Source organism: Haliaeetus albicilla, chromosome 28, assembly GCF_947461875.1.
Source record: "Haliaeetus albicilla chromosome 28, bHalAlb1.1, whole genome shotgun sequence".
NCBI classification, from domain to species: domain Eukaryota; kingdom Metazoa; phylum Chordata; class Aves; order Accipitriformes; family Accipitridae; genus Haliaeetus; species Haliaeetus albicilla.
The window spans coordinates 473,629-496,831 of NC_091510.1; the positions used below are offsets into that span (position 1 = coordinate 473,629).

The window sequence follows — 23,203 nt, forward strand, 5'->3', positions numbered from 1 at the left end:
ATAACTCCCTTAGATGCAGTTTGGAAGCAAATGAATACCCCCATTTTTTGGTAAATTTTTAGAGCGTTATTTTACTGTATGGAGATGAAGTCCATTAGCGGAACACATGAATTAAAACCAAAGCAGCTTATTTGCATTGTGATTAACCATTCCCGAGACGAGAAATCTCATCTAGTTGTGAATATATGGCAACAAAGACTATAAATGGTGCGATGGGGCTTAATCTTTGGGTTTTGTATTTCTACAAAATGGCTTTCATACAGAAACATTTTCTTCTTACCTACAGCTGAAATTTGTCACCATGGTAACCTTCTGGATTTGGAGGGGCGGGGTGCTCTAGGCAAATATGTGGCCACAACCTCAGAAATTGTTATCCAAATTGGGTTTCGTTTCTCCTATTTCTTTAGCATCTATGAAGTTCTTGCACACTGGGCAGCTGCTCGCATAACCAGATCAGAGGGAGGCCGTGCGGCTTTAAACTCTTGTTTTCTTCCTTTGAAGGGAGTAGTGTTTGGGGCAATTTCCTCCCTTACTCAGCTGGCTCCATCCTTCCCCAGCTGCAGCTCCAAGCCAGCTTGGCTCTCCGGGAGCTGCCGGAACACACTCCGCTCCGGTGCCTGCAGCGTCACCCGGTGTTGCTGGGGAAACACGGAAATCCTGAACTGGGGTCCCAGCAGTTCAGCACTGGGGAGTATCCTCTTCATTTACTGGCTTCAATATACACATAGTTATTTTGTTGTGTTTGACATACATGTCCAAGAGTGGCTTGGGGCCTTAAACAGATTAGGTTTTTTTGGTTGGATTTTTTTTTTTTTGTATTTTTGAAGGGAAAAAACCTGACATGAATGTGCATTAAGACTTATGAAAATAAAATTATTAAAGCCTTAGAGAACCCTCCCCCACAATATTGTGTCAATGCAATATTATTTGAAGGACATGTCACCGTCTTGATCATTTACCTTCTGATTCTTATTTCCCATTTTATGTGTCAAACTGCTTCCCACTGCTTGCTGGTGTTCTCTTTCTGGCTTTTAGGTTGCAAGAAAAAGGAGGAGTTTATGATTAAAGTGCTGGACAAAGGCTGTGTAGACTGAAGTTGCTATTAGTCAACTACTGGTTCGGCTACTAACTCCTGAGATAACCACGGTTGAGTCATTGCATGTCTTTCTGCCTGAGGTCCTTGTCTGTAGACAACACACAGTCTTCTCGTCCTTTTGCTTTTTGTGTGGGCATACAGTGTGGCAAGCGCTGGTGTCAGGGATGTTCTTAATCTGTGCGGTAGTGCTTTGATTTTATCTGAAGCTTCTTGGTATAGCTGATAAATAAATAGTAAAGAAAAAACGATTTGAGGGAGTGCAATAATAAGCAAAGTGGTGACCCCACTCATTTGTTTGCTTTTTGAGAAGCTCCTGGCCCGCCACAGGAGCTATTAGTAAATAAACTCCTGTCATCTGAGTACACCCACTTTTTTCTTCTCTCTGTGATTTGACATTTACACCTTCTTTTCGTTCCTCTGTAGGGTGGGGGCAATCAAAAATATTCCATCCTATTAAGGCAGGGTGTCATCTCAAGTGTTGTCTGGCCTGGGCCAGCTCCAGCTTCTGTGCCCATCTTTGCTCCTTGGTAGCTGTCTGCTAATCTGAAGTACCTCACCCTTAACTAAGAAGAGCAAAACCACCTTGGATTGATCTTGGGGAAAAATACATGGTGTGTGGAGGTTGCAGTAAGCTTTCTAGTGTCTCCTACCCCCTTTCCCCTCTTCTGCTCTACGCTTCCCTCCTTTCATCTTGTTTTGAGTGGTGGATCACCAACAGACTGTTATTAGGAAAAGGACCTTGCCGTTCAGACACATCTCCCAGATTACCAATACCCCTTGCATCTTCAGAACTGGGTAGGGAAATCTGTAAGAATGTGGTTTTCCCCATAGAGATTTTTGGAGACACCTTCCTGTCAGGTGTATTACACAAACCACAAAATAGCTCCCTCCAAAGGGAGCATTTCCCAATCAACTCCCCCCAGATTTAAGGCAGGTGGGGAGATGAAAAGCCATGATTTCCAAAGTTATCTGAACTTTTTTTCAGTCACTCAAATTGTTTGCAGGCTCAGACTGGCATGGGGGATGAGTGGTGTTTGTGCTGGGTCCCTGTTGCATTCAAATAAATTGATCCTCTCCCCAGAGCCCAATCTCTTGTGTGCAGCCAAATCATGTGTGTTTGCAGGAGACAGTATGCTTGTGTTTCTCCCACGACCCTGCTGGCTCATTAGTGTTATTTCTGGAGGTCTTGTTTCCACAGTAACAAGCAATTGTTCCTTGGACTGCCAAAGTTACCACCAGCAACGCAGAGGAAGATGCGTTATTCTCTATATTGGGATAAAATGCCTTCATATGTCTTGCTATTCACTGAATGCCAATCCTGACGCAGGTCCTGTGCAAATAGCACACTCCACCCCCTGCCAATGCTGCTTTTGCTGGTATTAAGCCATGCCAAATTCTGAAATGATCCAAAATGATCTTCTCAGGTCTGTGGCTACACTGACAATGACAGGGTCAGGATTTCAGCAGCAGGATGATTGTACCAATGGTGGCTCTGGTAGGAATATAAATAGAATAGCTTGGAGGCAGTTCTTTTTGCAATTGTGCTTAGCCCTGTTCTAAGTAATGCTGGCTAGTGACGTCAATAAAATATACTCTCTGCCTTTACCCTATAGCTTTTACCAGTACAGTGGTGGAGTTCCCACAGAGTCGTCTGGAGGTCTTATGCTAGCAGGATGATGAAGTGTCTGTATTGCACAATGCCTTCATCGTCCCCAAGGGGCGATGTGTGTGCATCTGCTCCAACCATTTTGTTCATCAGTGGCTTCTCCTTTCCCTTTTACCTTTACATTGCACAGAGACCGATGCAGCTAGAATGGGCTTTAAACACCATAGAACATATCCTGAATTTCACATACATATCAAAAGATTAGGCAGCTGGGAATCTGAAGGAATATGGGCTTTTGTAGGTGGGATAAGTGGGTTAGTGGGATGCTCGGGCAACTGGATTAGGTTTCATGACTTGGAGATTTTTTATGGCTTTCAGTGAATCCAGTTTCCAAGCGTGACTCCATATTCTAAAAAGCTCTGGGGCCATGTTGTAAATTCTGAGCTACTCTTAACAGTTTTTGTGTAAGTGGGTGTATGTATGTATCTACATATATGCAGCCACTTGCCCACATGACTAGTAAGAGGTGTTGGAGGGAGAACATGGCCTCTAGCCTCCATAACCCTAAGCACAGGGGAGCACAAGGAGTCTTGTTCCAAGGTAGCTGAAGCAAAGAGATCAAGAGAGGCATTTCAAAACTGGGAAATAGTAGTCTTTTGCAAAAGGTCTTGGAAACACCTGCACTAGAAATTTTTAAAACCTGGACTTACCGGAGAAGGTAGTTTCATATCAGGCCAGTATATGAGGGTGACAATGAACAGGAAGGATGCTGCTTTGACAGCTACCAAGATCACATTGCTTTAGCTGCCCCTGAGGAAATAAAAATCCAACAGCAAACACACTGTCTTTTCTTGGGATGGAGAAAGGGATAGGCAGAAACAATTGGTGATCGGGTCCTTGATTCTTTTTTTCTACCTGAAGTCCCACCAAGTCTGTGAAATGAAGGTGGAGGCGGGAGTCAAATACAAGTGGAAAGAAAGCCCCTGTATACCACGTATCTGTTCTAGAGGCCAGGCCTAATTTTTAAGTGTCTCTCAATTAGTAGGGATTGAAGTGTTAGAAAGTCCTTCATTTTTCTTGGGGGCTAACCGTGGAGAGATGGCAGCACCATGGAGAAAGGTTAAGAAGATATCCTTGGGCGTGGGAGAGCAGTCCTACCTAATGCAACAAGCTTCTCCTCTTTTGTGTTGCATCCTCCTAAAGCCCTGGATTTTAGCATGGTCTGTATGATGGGGGGGGGGGAGATAATTTTTCTCTCCACATGCAAACCAGAATCTAGTGTTTGAGTTCTATAGGTGACAGCGTACAAGACTTGGGTGGTTCATAATGAGCCGAGGCTCGTTTTTGTATTGTAAGGAAAATATTCCCACCTCGAAAATAACCCAAGCCTTTGCTCTTTCACCTGTAAGCGTCAGGGCACCCACCGGCATCCCAGGTTTTCAGCCGGGGTGGTGGCCCAGCTGCCCGCAGACACTAGGTGGGGGCCTTGGGCTGCGGTTTTGCTGCAGTTGCAACGACAGCAAACGCTGAGGACCTGTGCTTTCAGGAGGGAGATCTTTTTCTTTTCTTGCTGCTCTTGCAAGCCAGAAAGGAAAGTCAAGCTCTCCAGGTGCGGAATGGGATGAGCGGAGGAATGGAGGAGACGTGTCTGTCCCATCCCAGGTTCTCTCTGCAACAGGATTTTGGGAGCAGGGCTGTGGTGGGAGCGCTGAAGCCTTGGTAGTTCTTGGGTGTGGTTGGGTTGCAAGATTGATTTAATTTCTCCTGATTTATTTTATCCTCATTTATATATCCTGATGGGGGTAATTTTGAGATCCCCATGAATGCATACAGAAAATATTAAAATCAAAATGAAATTGAGTACTGACGAGCTGATTTATCTAGCAACAAATGATGGTAGAACCAGCTAAGATGAAATGCATACTGTATTTATGATTGCTTTTGACAGGGCCTCCAATCTTAAAACTATTCCAAATAGGGAGATTTAGAGTTAGTACAAAGAATGAATCAGAGGTTAAGTGAGAGCTAAATGAAACCTGAAATGTTCATTCTGAGAGAAATTTCAAAGTTTATGATTTCAAAGCTTCTTGTTATTCTTAGTGATAAAAATACTGTTTTCAGTCTGTTCCTAAGAACTGAAAATTATGAACATTTCAGTTAGGTACTTTTAGAAAACTAACTGATATTTTGTTTTGAAAATTAGTTAAATTTTGGTACTGTTTCACATGTCAGTTGCAATGCAGAGTTAGGTTATACCAAATCAAGTCTCATATGGGGGAATGTTATGCAATCCTACCAGTCACATCACATACCATGAATATCATAATTAAATTTTCTGTGATGTAATTTAGTACAGGTGATATTTTATTTTCAAAACAAGTGATCTTTCTACCAAGTAATGAGTTTTCTATCAAAAGCAGTACCGGCTTTATTAGTCTGTACTAAATGAAACAATTTAAATTTTTACACTCTGAAGAAGAAATGTGCTGGGTACTAGTTAGGGACCAATTGTTTTTAATATCCTAGAAACCAGATTCCAGGCTAATGGCAGGATATTGAACACAACAGTGTCTCTCATTATTAACTGAAGAATGTAAAAACAATGTAAGCAGTAGAATATGATAGGAAAATCTAAGGTTGCTTTCCAAATTAGTATTTTAATTTGAAAGAAAATCTGGCATTTTTTTCCCTAAGGCAAACTTTGCAATACTGAAAATTTTGTTTGAGCTTCCTTTTCCATAGGGATTTTTCATTTGTACTTATGATTTTGTGAAAAATGTTGATTTTATCAAAATAGTATTTTTCTGGTTGAAGACTGTTTCGATTAAAATTTTCTCACTAGTGTGAGCTGTTATGACACTCTCCTCCTCCACCCTCTGAGCTGTGGTAAAAGGGTGAGTGAAGTTATTGATTTATCTTTCCTTATTTTTTTTTTTTTTTTTAGTGCAATGACTTCAAGAGCTCCATGGCTGTTCTGCAGACAGATGCACAATCGTGAAACATCAATATGGACTGCAAATCTCTACTGTCAGTAAGCTCCTCTTCCCCTCTGCATAATGTAATCCCTATCTCCACAATGCCTGCACAGATACACATTTGCAAAGATGTTTTTCTGGAGATAGTGTGCATAGCAAGCACTCCTTTACTTGTTCTCGTCTCTAGCAACATTATATGGAGTTTCAGTTCACAATTCACTGTGTTCCCCCTCCTACCACTCAAATGCAGCCAGCTCCGAGCTCTGGCTACTAAACATCACACAAGCAACACCACAGAACAGATTGTGGAAAGCAAAGGAATTCAGAGAAAAGCAACAAACTGAGTGAGGACTGCAAGGGTTGTCTGGGAAGTGATAACAAAGGATTATAGGGAACAAGTAGTCGTTAATAGTGATGCAGAATAGCCATGACCTTGATATTCAGGTGATACCAGCATGCAAGGGAGAGCTTTTGAAGGTGGCACAAAGTGATGTCACTAGGAGTAGTCAGGTTTCAGCCAGGGAGATGAGCAGGTCAGCTTTCCTAACCACTGGGTTTTCTCAGACTGTCAGAGTCCCAAGGAAGGGGCTGCAGGCATCATTGCTTGAAGGTTTTAAAACCAGTCAAAGTTTTAAGACAGGACAAGGCAGTATCAGGACAGGTAAATAAATCAAGATGAAGCAAGTAGCCATATCTATCCCCACTTTGTATGAATCTGAGAAAACAGATGGGAGAAAGATAGCAAGGTCTGAAGGAACCTCATGTACAAAGTTAGAAAAGCGTGTGAACTGGCATGACAAGAGCTGTTAAATGGCAAGGGAAAAGCTTTCAAAGACAGTGCTCTTCTTTGGCAACATGACGACCTTAGGATGGGAAAGGAGGAAAAAGGGGAAGATGTGTAATGAATCAGAGGAAAGGAGAAGTGTGTGTGTGAATCTATGTAGCTGTTTATGTGTGTGTGGCACAACAGGAATCTCATTCAGATAGGAAAAAGCATTGTAGGTGTCTGCATCTCAGTTTGCTCAGACTAGTGGCTGGAAGAGGGCACCTTGGCACAAAACCTGCACATGAATTCTTGCTGCTTTAGGTAAAGTGATGAGGGGGGAAAGTTGCCAGACACTGTCACTGAGCGTTCAACGGCCAGATAAGAAGCAACTGCAAAAGTCTGTTCACAACTCAAGTTGCATAGCAACACTAAATTGTCAGATTGCTGTTATAGCAGTCCCTTACATTATCCCCATTATTAGAGCCCTTTTTAGGAATCATGCAGTATGATGTTACTAGCCCACTCCCAAGCTGGTTGTTTGGCCTTTGTCTCTTGCTGAATGATGCCATGTAATTTGCTGCAGAGATGTCTTGAAGTAGTACACCAGAGAGAAAAGTCCTTGAGGATCCACCAACATAGGCCTTAGGGAGCAAAAGATGTGCCTCTGCAGGATGGGGCAGGAGAGACAGATCAGGGAGCAGCAATATCCTCAAGGAAGTCTAGCATCTGACAAACTCAGCAGGACGTGCGTTACCCCACCACTTCTCTGAACTCAGTCTTCATTGATCCAATTGAAAGGCTATTTTGAGGGGTGAGCCACAGTTGCTCATAAGACATATGTTTCAAATTCTTCCAGTGCACGCTTGTGCCTGATGGTCGGATCACTCCTATGGACCATTGCTGCTGTGAAATCCGAACTCCCAGCCAGCTGTTTCCTGTTTTTCAGTGTAAGTACTTTGTCTCCTCATGGAGATGCTGAAGCACAAAAGCAGTCACAGCATCATCATCCTGTGATGTTCCAGACACTGCCAGTATCTGAAACAATACCTAGAAGTCTGCTTGTCTTGCAGGACGTTGCTAGTGTCCTGCATAATTTCTTTCCTGGATGTCTTGTATAACACAGCATCCTCCTCCCTGTTTCATTCTACTGCTGCTTCTTTTGCTGGCACAAGATCCTGAAATGCCCCTGCCATCTCTTTGCAGCCAAGGCAACCAGGGTCACTGGATACCAAGGTGTAGCTGGAATTTTAAGGATGTGAACAAACTGAATGAACTCCTCTACTGCAAACATCAAACTGACACAGACTTAGGACACCAGATAGAGTGGAAATTAGCTTACAGGCCTTTTGCACTGGGTGTTGGGGAGAGTGGCCTGCCTAAGCAAGTAATTCTCAGTGATGTATCTCCTTTTCAAGGAGTGCCTGGTTGTAGACTATACCAGCTTTTTCAAGATCACCACTGCAAATTATGGATGAGCAAACAGACCTCAGAAGGACAAGATAGACTGCCTGTCCCCTCTGTATAGAGTAATGGAATTATTCTGCTTCATTAAAACAACTGATGAGGAAACAAACAGCCTTGAGATTCAGCTCCTCTATGTTTCTGTGCCCAGAACCCAGAGCGCACAAATGGCATAACACCCAGACTAGATTCTACAAGTCACTCTTGCTTGATATTAAGGGGATCAAGCTCAGACAAGGTCTAACACAGCAGGTGATGACCGTCCATACATGACATCACTAAAAGAGATCTGATGGTCATGGAGTTATTCTTAACAAAGCAACATCTCTCTAATGCACAATAGCATAGCAGTCCTTACAAAGAAAGAACAAAAGGTGTTCATTTGACTTTCTCCTTTCTTTCCTTGAGTACCTCCCATGAACGAGAACTGCTGGATGGAACACTCCAAAGAGCTTATTTCTCTCTCCAGGAGAGAGTCTCCTTTCCCGGTCTGTGTTTTAGATTTATCTTGCTTCCCCCTGAGGCTGAGGGATTTGAGATCATTAGAGAGACAGCAGGTGTTGGTGTGGTCACTGGTACCCACCAGCTTTGTAGCCCAGTCATCCTGAGGACCACTATCAAGACAGATTTATCCAAGAGCTCTGCGGAACAAATAGACTTTGATGCCTTGTAGCTGCTCTACACATGTTTGTTGACAGCCCTGGTACTTCAGTGAAGAAGTCAGTCCTGAGTTTTAAGCTGTATCACCCAGACTGAAGAGTTTTGTATCACCTTGCTGCCATGGGCTGTCTGGAGGTACAGATGCAAGAGGCTCTTCCATGGGGCTGGTTCACATTTCAGAATTGTTATGGCTTTCTTTTTTTAACTTGGTCTTCTAGTTTATGGTGGAGATAGAGCTGAGGTCCCCATTGATGTGTGGACGATTCTTTTATCAGTCTTTACACTATGGTCAGACCTCTTTAAGATTTCTCTCTGTGTATCTCTATCAGTCTCAGTCTGTATGTGTTACTAAGTACCATCTTTGCAGTGCCTCAGGTTTATTTTACAATCTGAGTTTCCTATGACCTTTTGAGGGTAATGTTTGCAGGTTAAAATGTGCTGAATAAGGACAAATGAGAAATGCAAAAGAAGTGAAAATAGTCAGGTTTTAAAGACGATCATCTTCTGTCAGCTTTGTTTGCATGTGTGCTCATTTCTCATAAACATTCAAAGGCTCAAGTTTTCTGTTGCTAGTATACATGGAAAACAAATGTCAAGGCTGCACATGACTACTTGCCATAAATTAATATTAAATGTGCACACATATTTCATCTGGAAGTGCTTGTACACTCCTCTTGTCAGAAAGCAGAATAAATAATGATCAGAATCACCACCTAGATCTGGTGATTTCCATCTGCAGCTATGAAAATGCTCTACAAGGAAGGTTAGGATCATAGCCTCCAATTTTGCAAATGGGACGCAGTTCCTCAGTAAAGTCACTTTGGTAGTCACAGAGCTTCCACCTCTCTACCTAACCTGCAGAGCCAAGTGGGGATGCACATTTGATTATTTTCTCTTCCATCCTTGACTTCCCTTTTAAAAGGAGTCACTCACCCTTTCATTTACTGCTCAGGGCACAAGGTTATCCATTACCACCCAGCACAAGCTGCCGCCCATCCTGGCTGTGCTCGTCTGCTTACTGGCATGTATTTTCTCTCTGTCTCTCTTTCTCCTTGCCTTGCAGGCATGCCTTGCTGCTTTCCTTCAGGTCACCTTTGCTTCTGTCTTTGGTGCCCCTCACTGCAAAGGATCTCTTCTCCCCTGCATCTCTTCTGTGCTGGCCAGAGGCCTCCCGCAGTAAGTTTCCTTGCAGAGCACACCTGACTGTGTGCTTGGGTATACTGTACCTGTCCTACTGTCCCTGTCCATTTCTCTCATCTTTCAGGGCTGTCAGAGGAAGATCCATAGTTCTGAATCCTCTCTCTGCTTTCTTGTGTGGGTTTTCATCCTGACAGTCCCCCAAACTGCAGAGATACAGGATGCGGGAGGGTTATAAGGTGAGTGTGTTGTTTCCTGCCAGGGAAGATTTTGATAACGGGTTTTACAAAGTTCCCTGGGAGGATGAGCTTGGTAGTGGCTTCAAGAAATGAAATTTAGTCAGAAGGGACTTGATCAAAGTGTCCAAAGTAACATGTATCAGAAGAGGTCTGTCGGGAACACCTTTTCTTTGTGTCTGTCCACAAACTAACAAAGGGCTATTCAGGGAAAAAGTGGCAAATGCAGTAGCTGGGTACTTCACACAGTGGTAATTAAACCACGAGGCATGTTGTCACTGGGTGTTCTGGAGGCCACAAACTAAAGTAAAAAAATCCCATTGGCTCTACAGAGTGAGCCAGTTTCCAAATTCCTAGGAATTAAAATGTTTCTTGAGCCTCCTTCTACAACTTCTTTTCAGGGCTCCATGGGTACTGCCAGCCCTGACTGTCCCTGTCCACCATCTCCTGGGGCTCCTTCCACCCTGCCCAGGTCCCTGGAGCCCATTTCAGCCCCCCAGGGCCATCAGTCCCTGCCCCAGTGATGCTGCAGCAGGGCTGCTCTCCAGCTCCCCACAGCCCTGACCTGACTGGCCACAGGCTCCGCTGCTCCGCAGGGGTGCCCGATGCCCAGGGCTGGGGCTGCTCCCAGTGGCCCCCAGTTGCCCTGCTCCCTGGCTGGTGGAATGTCCCTGGGGAGCACCCAGCCCTCCCAGTGCCCTGACACTTCTTATACTCTTTGGTGTGGACACTGCTAGACTGTTGGCTGCGTCCTGCTCCGTTTGTGTGGTTTCTCTTAAGCCCTGTGCAGTCTATACCATCACATGCCATAGCCAATAACATTTTTAAAGTGGACGATTCCCTCCCAATATACTGCTTTTATCTACAGCAAGAGTGTTAATGCCTACTAGGATATAGAACTGATTGCAGAGACTGCAAATGTGATACTTGGACTACTAAGTCATTTTACCAATGCACTTCCTCTTAAAAGTGATCATTGTTAGAAATCATTGATCTTTTCCTTGTCCTCTTAGTCCAACAATATCACAGCCCCAAGATGAGAAGCCTTGCTGCGTGAGCAGAGATACACAGATCAATATCCCTTCTCATGGCAGCAAATGAAAATGAGTGGTACAAAGGTAGACTTCCACAACCCTGTTAGCAGGAACAGTTTGGAGGCAAGCATCAAATGTCATGGCAGTTGAAATGGAGAAAGTGAATATGGATGTTTATGGCATCAATCTGCCTTGGTTTGGAGTTTAAGGATTAGTATTTTGAGAATAATTGCAACATTTCATTATAAAACTTCTAGAATTTCTAGGGAGAAGGAGGAGAATGAAGCTAGAAATATCTGTCAAAATAGCTGTATCTCACAGTGTTTGGGTACATCCCTTTCAGAAAGGCAGATAGTCAGTCAGAAGAAAATAAAGGACCTGTGCTTTTGTGAACACATACTCCTGTGCATACTAGAACTGCAGGCTACAATATCTTTGCTTTAGATTTACTAGCAGATACATTGCAGCTCAACAACCAAAGTCTCTAATACCAAAATCCATCAACAGCCTTGGTACAGCCCAGGTAAATTTCTTTCTGGGTTTTCCATTGATGAGATATTTGAGCAAAACATGTTGCATCCATCGTGAGAATTTTCTTGCACCCTGCAGGACAGAGAGATCATGGACAGACTCAACTTTTTCTAAAAAAAAGAAATAACTTTTTGGACCAAAGAGTTAAAAAACCGTTGGTGTGCTGGCATCCATCACTTCATTGTGCTGGGTTGTGGGAGGGGAGCTTTTTTTCCCCCAAGTACGGAAAAGCCTTCTTGTTCGTTCCCGTTTCAATGCCAAGGTCAAATTCACAGCCCAGCTGCTTCACACACTCACGGGGGGATGGCCGGGCTGCCTTGCTTGCTCGCTGCTTCATGGTCTTGGCAAATATGGGACCTGACTGTGCATCAAGTCCGAGGAATCCCACAGGAAGCCTCCACGGCGAGGATTCAACTTGTGATTAAAAGCGAGACAAGGCTGCATCCATATTAACCTCCTCTCTCCAAAACCCAAGAAGGTCTCCCAACTCTCTCCTCCCCAAACCCCCACCACTTTTCCTCTTTCTTTGATTTTTCAGCTAAAAATAGGGTGACAGAGGGACTGTGGGGTAAGCAGCTGGAGTAGAGCGGAGCCAGTTACCATAGAAACCAATGAGCCACTTAGCAGCACTTGCCTTCCTCCTTTCCCTGCGGATTTTTTTCCCTCTTGTGCCTGGAGGGGCGAGGGGGGGGAGGGAGCCGGAGGAGCCCCACACGCAGCCGGGACCCAGCTCCCAGCCCCACGGCCACCCGGGATGCCAGTGCTCCCGTGGGATCTGCCTGCCGAGCGAGGAAGGGGAGGGGGAGGATGGACGTCGGGTGGAAGAAGGGTTTGGGCATCGACGCTTGGACGTGCGCTGGGAGTCTTCCCCTCACCATGGCATCTCCTTTTGCTCTCATGCAAGATGGCACTTGGACAGTGCCCCAAATATTCAAGGAGGGCTCTCCAGACCACCGGTGCCCTGCAAATAGCGGATGAAAAAAGAGGGCAAATAGCAACGAAAGCAGGGTTTTACGTATTTAAGCATGTGCTGTATTACACCCCAGGCTTCAGCAGCCAAGACAGTAGTTTGGAGGTGAACATAAGGGTTAGCAGAAGAGAATGTTCCTCTTCTCTCAGGTCTTCCTTCCATCATGAAAAATTAACATTTGGGTGATTATTTAAAATAGATATCCAACCTACTTTTGGCTCACATGGGGCTAAAGTTGCTTTAATTTCACTTCATATACATTTCTCAGTGGGGAAAACCTATTTCCTTGAAAGATACCTGAAACATATTAAGCTATAATTTGGTTATACCTGATGCTGGTTTGCAGTGCTTGACATTCAGTCTCTTTTTTCTTTTTTTTTTTTTTTTCCCCCGAGACTGAAGAGACATACATTGTTAGGTAGCACATACTTCACTAAGTTTATTTTTAAACTTAGAAAATATTATCACTAGCAAAAAAGTATTAGATTGGCAGCTCTTAGAGAATGAAATCTTCTCTTCAGCCTTGGAGTGACAGAGCCAGTTTTGGTAAGACCTTCCCACACTGCTCCCTATCCATGTGCTCCAAGCGTCGCTTCCTCGTAACCTGAGTCACAGGAAAAAGCCCCAGCTGCTCGCACCTGGATGCAAACCCCAGGTGTCTGCTTGTAGGTTCTATTTTCTTTCTCATGCTGTGCTATGTGGAAATAGTAGCAGCAAAGGCAGACATGCGTTAATGGGTGCTGCAAGCACAGTAAAGCTGTAAGGAATTTGCCAGCAGAACCATACCTGGTAAAGCTTGCTGATGTAGTGCTTCTCCTTCAGGTTGCAGGTTACCAGCATTTCTGAAACCCGGGGGAGAAAATCCACCAGCTAGAAATCATGGTAGACAAGATTGAAAGCAGTTGCTAGAAATTTGGGCTGGATAGTTTTCTTCTTGGTGGCCTGAAACTGTTTTTTTTTGTGTTTGATTTCTCCTCTTAACGTGAATGCAGGACTGAAAGATAATAAATGGCATCAGACAGCGGTGTGTGTAGGGAAGTGTAAATGTTAAATAATGAATCCTTATAATGTACCTGCAAAGTCAAATGTATCATTTAACTTCTGCTCATCAGAAGAGGTCAGGCAAGACATGCGTGACAGAGTTGGGACTGGATCAAAGGTATACCTGGGCAGACCTGAAGACCTCCTTCACTGAGAATTGGTCTGGCTATCCAAAGGATGCCATTTTGCTGCTGCTTAGAAGAGGTCAATGGAAAGTCCAGCTTCAACTCTTGATGATGATTCTTAATATTACTCATCCGTACTATACCACTGGCACCAGCAGGACATACCTCTGCTCTAAAAAGCTGTGTGAGCACTTGTGCAGCTGGGTGGGTCCACTTCAGAGCTGTACATACCCATAGTAGGGAGCATGGTAGAAGTACAGACAGGGTCATGCTGTGTTCTGGCGTTGTCCTGGTTGGCACAGCAGTCTTTTTGCAGCCCTTGCCATCAAAATAATGCAAAACAACCTTGGGGTTTTGTTAATGTGTCATATCAGGGCCATTTGTTTAGTCACCCATGCTGTCTTCTTTCTCCTGATTTCTGCACAGGGTCCTGTGCAGTCATCTCACATGTGATTAACTTCTTTCCAGCATTTAACTGAGACTGTAGTGCAAAATTTGGATCTGAGTTAAAATATGCCCCCAGATTTAGGCAGCTTGATCCAGGTTTGGTGGTGGCCCACTTCTCAGTGAAATGTGTAACAGCAGCCAAGTGTCTTCTCTTGTATATTATTATGTTTCTTAATTTCATGGTGTGTTTTCTTTGTTTATTGTAGTAGCCTGAAGTCATGCATCGAAACTCTTACTGTATTCAGGAAAACATACCAAAGGCGAGCTTCACTGGCTAATTAAATCTTCTCTGTTGCACACTGGCATGACAAATATAGATTTAAAACAAACGTAATTTGCTATTATAGAGCTGCTCCTATTCTATTCACCTGATGTTATCAGAAGGGTCTGGCCCAGGAGGCAGGATGTGCTGAATGCAATGCAGGAGGTTGGAGGAGCAAAAATCTGGGGCAGGTGGGTACAAAAATAAAGGGGTCTTGGAACACAGAGGAATTCCTGTATGCTAGCAGAAAAAGCTAAAGGTTACAAAGCAAATACTTCCATCAGTAAGATCAGAAGCTGCATGTCTTCTATTCTCTTTAGGAGTCATTCAGAGTTGCAGCTTGTTGGCTGCAGAAAGCAAATGAGATTTGGGATGAGAAGAACTGAACCCTACAGCAACAGCTTGTGGTGGAGGGGAACAGAGAACTGTCGAGCACACTGAACATCAACAACAGATGGGTTTTTATGCAAAACATGGTACCACAGTTAGACTGGGAAAGAAAAATGACGGCTTTCCATCTCAGCCTCAGAGCATTCAGGAGGAATAGATGTGTTCTTGATGGTTTGAACTGAAAAGTGGGGATTGGCTTGTGTCTCCTTCCTAAAGAAACCTTTTCACTTTTCTCTACTTCTTCTAGGACCTTCATCCATACAGAAAATCCTATCTCCAGCCTCTAAGGGACTGAGATTTTGGCAGCCTCCAGCCCCTAACGCTACTCACTACTGCCAGCCTAGCTGATCTGAGTTTGATGCCCTTTTCTTCAAGTCCACAAGCTGATGTCCACAAGCGCCTGTCTAGAAGCATTGGTGAAGAACATATGCCAGTAGATGGGGTGTGCTGGGTAAGCAGAAGAGAGAAGAATTGACTGGGGAAGAACTGGCCAGGCTGGATTCTTTGCAGGAACCAGGTCTGAGATGGCCTTGCCATCCAGCTGCTAGAAACAAAACCCGTGTTTTTCCATTGACTTAATGCTGCTGGAAAGCTCCCTACCTTCCACAGTATGTGCAATTTGTAGAGGAATTCTAAAACATGATCATGTATTTACATATAAAATGATAATGTTCTGGCTAATACTGTGTCCTTTTCATTAACAATATTGAGGTTACATTGAATTTGTTTTGCATAGCATCTCTGTTTTCAACATGGAATGAGGTTTTTGCACTGGTTGCAGTTCACTGCTGAACCAGCTGACAGGGAGGGCAATGACAGAAGCGATGGTAACTTGGGGGTTTGGTAAATCAGCCACTGTCCATACTGGGGCTAAGGAACCCCAGGTTCATTTTGCTGATTTCTCCATTAAGATGAACCTGATAGAGCTAATACTTTTGTTTTAACTAGGATTAGATGCCAGTAAAGAAAAGGGAAGGTTTTATGCCTTTCTCACAAGTGCTGAAGAGCCACAGAGCTGGCTCAGGCATAAAACCTCCCTGAGAAGAGAATGGAAAAGGATGCTTCCATGCTGGCCACGGATTCAGGAGGACAGCGTGGCATCAGATTACATCTGTTTGGTATTTTAAGGTTTCTTTACAACCTTAAATTATATTCCCTGGAGCATGCAGTCCTGCAGTTTGAGAGGAAATATTCTGGTATAAAATGTATTCCATAGGAAATTCTGCTGCTGTGGAAAATGTGGGGCCTTGCCAGAAACCCTCCCACCCAGGAGAGAAACTGAATCCCAGAAAAGCGGATGGACTCCACAATATTAAACACTAGGGGAATGGGTTCAACTCTGTTGCCCTTTTCGGCGAGATTGCAGCTGACAGTTCAGGCAGGAGGATATGTGCAGTGAGTAACGTGAAGTGGGATAATGCATGCAGAACACTGTGTGCTGGAAGACTTACATACGGCTCTTGCTCAAAATAGTGTCTTCAGACATAGACTGTGGAGTATGTGCATAATGGCTCTTTGCTGAAGTTTCTGTAATGTATAATCTTTGATGGGAAGTAGAGGCTTTGCTTCTGCACAAAGCTGTATTTGCCATGGCAGACTGCTGGGCATGTTCTGTGCATTACGTTCTGGTGTTACTGCATGTGTATGTGGCTAATGCCTAGACATGCTTCTGAAGTGATGATGATTTTTCCTTCATTATGATCTGGTGTAAGCACAATTCCTTACCGAAGTGTTAATCTCAACTACTTGCACTTCGGTGCAAAAAAGATCTAATTAATTATTTGTTTAAAGGCAGCAAATATACTTTTTTCCCTCTTTCCCCCCCATCATTCTCAGATAACTTGGGCTTAATGTCTTTGCAGTTTTTTCCTGAGGCTTGCTGGAATACCTCATCACTAGGATGAGGCACAGGTATCTGCAGCTGTGCTTCAGAACCAAAGGAACTGTTTGGGACTTCGTTCACTTTGCAAACAAAACAAAGGCTGGCTGCTTTCTGTTGTTCTCTTTTCTAGGCTGTTAACTCTGGGTATTGTTCACTGTCAGTGCTAGCAGAAAATGAATAAACTTAAAATATGGCTCCTTTAAGCAACTGAACAGAGAAGTTTAGAATGAGAGCCCTTTCTCAGATTTACTTACTGCAAACCATTCAGAGCTTGCTAGACCGGTCTCTGTTCTCTATGGGGCTTTGGATCATGACAGAAAGATGCTGTGTAAATGTAAGATATTATTATTAGCTCTGTTCCATGTTCAAGCCGGCTGATAACAGCAACTGTCCTCTCCTTTCATTGATGTACTTGTGAGAGCCGTCAATCAGGGCTGTGTCAGCAGCACAAGAGGGGGAGGGTGCAAGTGTGTTTATTTTTACTGTCAATTGTATTTGCTAATGAGAAAGGAGTCCATTACTAAAGAGGGAGCCTATGCGAGTTAGTGACTGAGTCAATTTGTTATCAAGTGCTGGCTCTAGTGCCAAGTATTGCTTGGGAGAACTGAAAAATCATAATTCCTCCACCCCCAGCTCCCCTCTGTCTAGCCTTTCACATTCACTCCTGATATTAACTGGAGTTCACAGCTGCTGGGAAACTGGCAGATACAATTTTACAAATGGATGTTGTCTGATGTCAACCCTTCCTCCTCCCCTCCCTGAGCATCTGACATTTCTCAACCAAACGGACAGATGATAGAGCAAAACTGGGATTATTTCTTTATGTTCATAATAATAATGACTTATTTTCAAAGTCCTTTTGCTCAGTAAGGAGGGGGGGATAGAATAGAGTTTATCCAGCTTGCATTCTCCCATCTCATCTGCCAGTTTTTCTACCCTGCAGCATCCTCCTTTTCCCACTTGATCTCCTCCTCTTCCTTCTTCCTTTTTACCACTTCTGGTCCTCTGCACATCACGTTGCTTCGGTGGTGGCCCCCTCACCTGAGATCAGACATGGTCCTAGTCCGCTTTGGCTTTACAAACCACTCCTCCGTGCTTTCTAGTCTCTTTTCCTGAATTAAACATTTTCCTACTCTCCACAGGGCAAATTTCTTACTATCTGGGGAGACATGCTTCATCCCCACTGGAAACAACAGCGTGGGGTAGCTGCCTTTCATGTGAGCAGTGTTACCGCTACCTGCAAATGCTGGAGAGAAACGGCAGTTCTCCCATGCTGAGAGCTCTCCAAGCCGCCTGCCTCACTACTGCTTAGAGCAGAGGAAGCCTCATTTTGCATGAGGCAGGACATCATAGCCCTAAAAAAGGAGGAAACCATGACAAACTCCAAAGCTTGGGAAGAATTCAGGGCCATCTGGCAGACAGCATCTTCAGCTACAGTCTTTCAGGGAGGTGCTCATCCAGAGCTGTCTCCGGTGGCAGAGCGCTGTCTACAGAGCCACCAACACAGCTCCTGCTTCGGCTCCTCATGCTGCTCGTCCCACTGCTGGCCAAATCCAGGCCAGGCTATTTCAGTGGGGACGAACCCGGAGGTGGTGTCATTACAGGTAGGGTAATGTGTCTGACCTGTGCACACCAATTGTCTCAATTCTACCTGCAGAAAAGCCCTTATTCTTACTTCAGATCCTCTTTGTCCATTGCAACACCTTTCTCCAGGTTTGCTCTCCCCTTCTCTACAATGGAGCAATTCCCATGTGATTCAGGAGCTGATTTTTGCATTGTTTCCTTATTACACACCCTTTCCTGGCCTTGCCTAGCCTGCCCACCTGGCCAGTCTGTTGGGAAAATGTCCCCTCATCACCTCATGCTATTTCTCTGTGGTCTGGGCCTGTGCTGCCTTATACCTCTGGCCAGGTCACGGCTCTCAACCATGACCCTTGTTTCACAGAGCAGGTGGCTACTGTTTTTTGCAGATTCTTAAAAAAAGACTAGAAAACTGTTTGTAACCTGGGAAAAAGGACAGCGGACGCCCTGTCAGAGGACAGGGGAGGGAGCAGATGTTCTGCCACAGTGCTCCTCCCTTGTCACCTTTGGGGAAAATGGGTTGACTTTTTTTTTTCTCCACTCACTTTTAGCACTGTACTACCAGGCTTGGAAAAGGGAATACATGAGATTCCAAACTCTTTTCTCCCCTGGGCAAGAGAGAAGCAGGAAGGCTTGAATGCTGCTGTGATTGTGTTGTTTTACCCCATCCTATTTCACCTTGTTTCACCGCAATCCACACGGTAGGTTGTGGTAGGGGTACGAGAGCAAAAAAGAATCACACAGAGGTGTGCCAAGGAGTAAGGGGGAGAAGTGGGAAGTATGAGCTGGCACAACGGCAGGAGAGGTGGGGCTGAGAAGTGAATAATGCACTGTTGGTCTTGCAGATAAGGAGATGTGTGGGGTGGAGGGAATCACCGACACTTGTGAGAGGAGCTGGATTTTCTGTGTCACTGAGTGGCCAGTCACTGCAGAGATCATCCAAAGTCACCATCTGCTTTTGGGATCGCTGGTGACTCTGTGAATGTTACATGCTGGGGAGATGGGAATAGGATACTCCAAAGACAGTTCAAAAACAGTGACATTTCCAGAGGAAAAAATACAAAGATCTTGTAATGACTTTTCTGGAGTCCAGCTCCTGTTTTTTTTTCACTCCTTGTGGCTGGCTGTACTGGACTTACATTCCTAAACCTCTTCGCACTATTAATCCTCACAATACCCCATTTGTAAGATCCGACCCCCTCGCTACAAATGGAAGAGCTGTCTGACAGAGGAGATTAAGGAACTTGCCCCTAGACCCAGGGTGAAGCAACTTTCTGATTCAGGTTCTGTGCTCTTGTTTATTATATCTCCTAGAGCATAACCCGCTTCCCACCTCTTTCTTCATGTGCATCACCTTGCTTTCTTCTACTTATCTACCACAGTTAGTGTGAAACCCGCCTCTAGTGTTGATTTAGCCATATAAGAACAGTTTTCCTGCTTTTCTGCCTCAACGAATTGCTTTTTAAAACATTTCAGCTGAAAGTGCATCTTCATAGCCTACACTCTTGAATTTTTCTCTTCCTCTGCAATTATTTACCCCTCGAAAGTGGTTTTATTTAGCTACAGTATGTACATTAAATATGAAAACGTGGTTGACTTTTTTAGAATAGTTATTATTGGATGATTTCAGATTGTATGATGAACATGAAGTAAGTAAGTCTTGCTAAGTAGGTAGGCAGTGTAATAATCAAGGGTCACTTCAATATCTCTCACAAGCAACTGGCTCTAAGAAGTGCCACATTTGAGGGTATAGGCTGCAGAATAAAGCTGAGTTATAATTTGCCAGTGGACATTTTCAGGTCTTTGTCTTTCTTTTGTAGTTTCTTTAGCTCCTCTATGTCTTACACTTTGCTCCCAGCATGGTTTATGGTACAGCCCAGAAGGTAGGTTGGTGAGGCAGTAAGAGGACTTATGTCCTGCAGAGGGAATTAAAAAGCAATATTTTGTACTTATCTGGGTACATGGGTACTGAAAAAAGCCACCTCAGACTTGGAGAAGATGCCTCCAAAATTCAAGGTAGTTTAAAAATCTGCTCAGTTAAGCTTGATCTAAAATTTGCTGGAGCTGTAATTTAGATCAGATTTCAGGCAGAGACACTTTTGCTGAATGGGTTTCACCCTCACATGGAACAGGCTTTGTAATGGGCTTGATAGAAATATAGCAGACATCTGATCTCTGTGGTAGCGCAGCTGGTTCTGGGATCAGTTTAGCTGAGCTGAAACTAGTTTGAATTATGAATAAATGTTTGCTTTTACTGCTCTGATGTAACAACATCCTTCAATAGTGGGGCAGGCATGGTTTGTCCCAGGCACACTGTACTCCCCAAGGTTGGTTGTTTGCTATCCTGTCCAGTCTTCATCAAGAGACGATAATGGCCTGCACATGCTATTCTCATCAATATATTTGTATAATGTGTATCTACATCATAATACATCTATATAGTTTTCTACACTTCTGAGCACTTTTCAGTGTTTCGGCTCATAAGGCAGCAAGATTCAAACCCTCCCTTTTAATCAGTAGGGTGTTAGGACTTTTCAGTTTGGAAGAGAGATGTCTGAGTAGGACATGACAGAAGTCTAGGAGGAGCACAGAGATGGGTAGGAAATGACTATTTTCTCTTAATATGAAAAATAGGAATCCCCAGTAAATTTATCAGTCAAAACCAAAAAGAGGCACTTTTTTCATCTGGTGCGTGCTTAAACCATGGAATTCACCGGATGGTGTGGAGGACAAAATTATAAATAATTCTAAAAGCATTTTGACACATTTATGGAAAAAAAAAAAGGCCATTAAGATCCACTAAACACATTGTCGCAGATGTGATCTTTGGCTCAGGAAACTCTCAGCTGCAGATATCTGGCTGCTGGGAGAATACAGTGGGAGAATGATCGCTGTATATTTGCACTGTCTTTGCCTAAGCCTTTGCTGTTTCCTGTTGCAATCAGAGCACTGGGCTGTGTGGTCCTTCGGGTCCAGTACCAGACATATGCTCTGACAGTCTTAGCAATATTTCTTTGAGAACATACAAACAGCTTGTTTGGAGTCAAGTTAAACATTGGTGTTTAACTTCATCAGCAGAGAGGTTTTTTCACCATCTTGTCAGGAGTTGTTCCTAGATATGATCAAGGGACAACAGCAGCATCTCTAAAGTTAGGACAGTCAATAATCATTTGGAAGAAATGTTAACATACCTTGATTAAATATTAATGTTATGAGTCATAGGGAGTTCTTGGAGATTGGGGAGAATGGGAAGAAAGCTTAACTCTCAGTGGAACCCTGTGCGGGGACTATGTATTTACGATAAGTAACATATCTGGTTACGTGTCTGAGCAATACCCAGGACAAGGGTCTTGCCTGAAGTTGGGATCCCTGATACAAGGACTATGTTTTAGCATCTTTTTAACTGGATGAAGCAGAGAGTGAACTTCTGGCAGCTTAACTATAGCACAAGTCTGGTTTTCTTTAATTGCTTTATGCCTGTCTCTAAGCTTAGCAATTCTATTTTTAATATATGAATTGTAGCAAATAATACACTATATCTTTAATTTTATCTTAATCTCCTTGTCTGCTGTTAGAAGCGTCTCCAGGGAAGGCTGAACTCCAGAAGCTCTATTCGCAAGGGAATGTTGAAAGATAAACCACTCTCATGGTGTCCTGGGACAAATTTAAGCTCCCTCATTAAGCTTTCTGGGCTTGTGTGAGAGCTGGCAACACAAGATGTCAATCTGGAAAAGCTGTTTTCCATCAATAAAATTTACCCAGACTACCTTTAGCATGAAGTGAGACAATGAGATGAGTTCCTGAACCCTAAGGCTCCTCCATGAGTTTACAAAATCAGGCCAAGCAAATTTTGAAATGTTTGGGAGCTGCAGAGGAGGCAAATCTTAGAGAGAGTGAATGCAGTTGGAAGGGCATAATGTGCTTTTTTATTGCTTTTGATTACTGCGGTGCTTTTTGTTCTGACCAGCAAAACCTCCTTTTTCCTTACAGTTAGCAAAGGCATGTGTTTTGAAGCAAGGGTGCCAGTGTTGGTGTGAATGGGGATCAGGAGAGTAGAGGTCCGGGATAAAGAAAGGCAGATTTTGTAACCACTTATGATGTTCCTAACGTCTGTTTAACTTGAGAGCTGGAATATGTCATGAAAGTAATGAACGCTTCATGACTCCCGATGACCCGAGCTTTGATTCATGCTCATGGAGGTGCCATGTGAACACCAAGAACTACACGCACCACACGCCCCAGCTCATTGCCTCCCTGTCTGAACTCTTTTCAGCTTTGATCTCTTTTGCCTTTCTCCATGTTTCCCACCAAAAGGGCTAATCTACCCGACAAGTGGTTGTGTCTGACATGATACCCAGCTGCACTCTCCCTTCCCTTCTTCACGCAATATACACTAAACAGATTCTCATTATTGTTCTCTGGTAACTAGGCAACCATGAAATGTCACCTTGGCCTAAATAAATAAAAAAGGGATACATATCTTTGTAATGTATTTATATCTACATACGTGTAGTTATTGATATATGTGGTCATCTGAGTACATCTATACATGTGTGAAATGTGACTAAATGTGACAATACTTTGCACTTCCGCCTGTGATTTTGAAGCTTTTTGTTTAAGCATACGCATGCTCTTGTGATGGAAATATCACTACCTCCAAGTGACAGGTAAGCAGGCTATGGTATAAAGAAATAAAGTGACATTTCAAGGTCGCAGAAATACCCAGCTGAAAATGCAGGAACAGCTTCTTGAAAAATGCGTGCATGAATATCCTGTACCAGATCCAAATCCTTCACCCCATCACTATTTCCAGTATTGCAAACAGCAGACTGGCATCTCTCTGTCTTTTCTCCGTGCATCTGCTTCTCTTTTCCTCTCTCATTTTGCTCACTCACTGCATCACTGTTGTGGTTCCCCAGATTTTTCCTATTGTTCCCCAGCAACTGTACCCCTTCATCAGATGTCCTTTGACTTCATATAGACATACTTGCCTTAGACCTTCT

At 43.7% G+C, this 23,203-nt stretch overlaps 1 long non-coding RNA gene across 3 annotated transcripts in view; it reads left to right on the plus strand.

Moving 5' to 3' along the window:
- Positions 1 to 22,790, plus strand: part of LOC138682547 (uncharacterized) — a 56,318-nt gene extending 33,528 nt beyond the window's left edge. For all 3 annotated transcript variants that reach the window (XR_011322651.1, XR_011322650.1, XR_011322652.1), the window contains 2 exons: positions 5,647 to 5,729; positions 14,985 to 22,790. This is a non-coding gene — a long non-coding RNA (uncharacterized lncRNA). The remainder of the gene's footprint in view (positions 1 to 5,646; positions 5,730 to 14,984) is intronic.
- Positions 22,791 to 23,203: the final 413 nt, after the last annotated feature.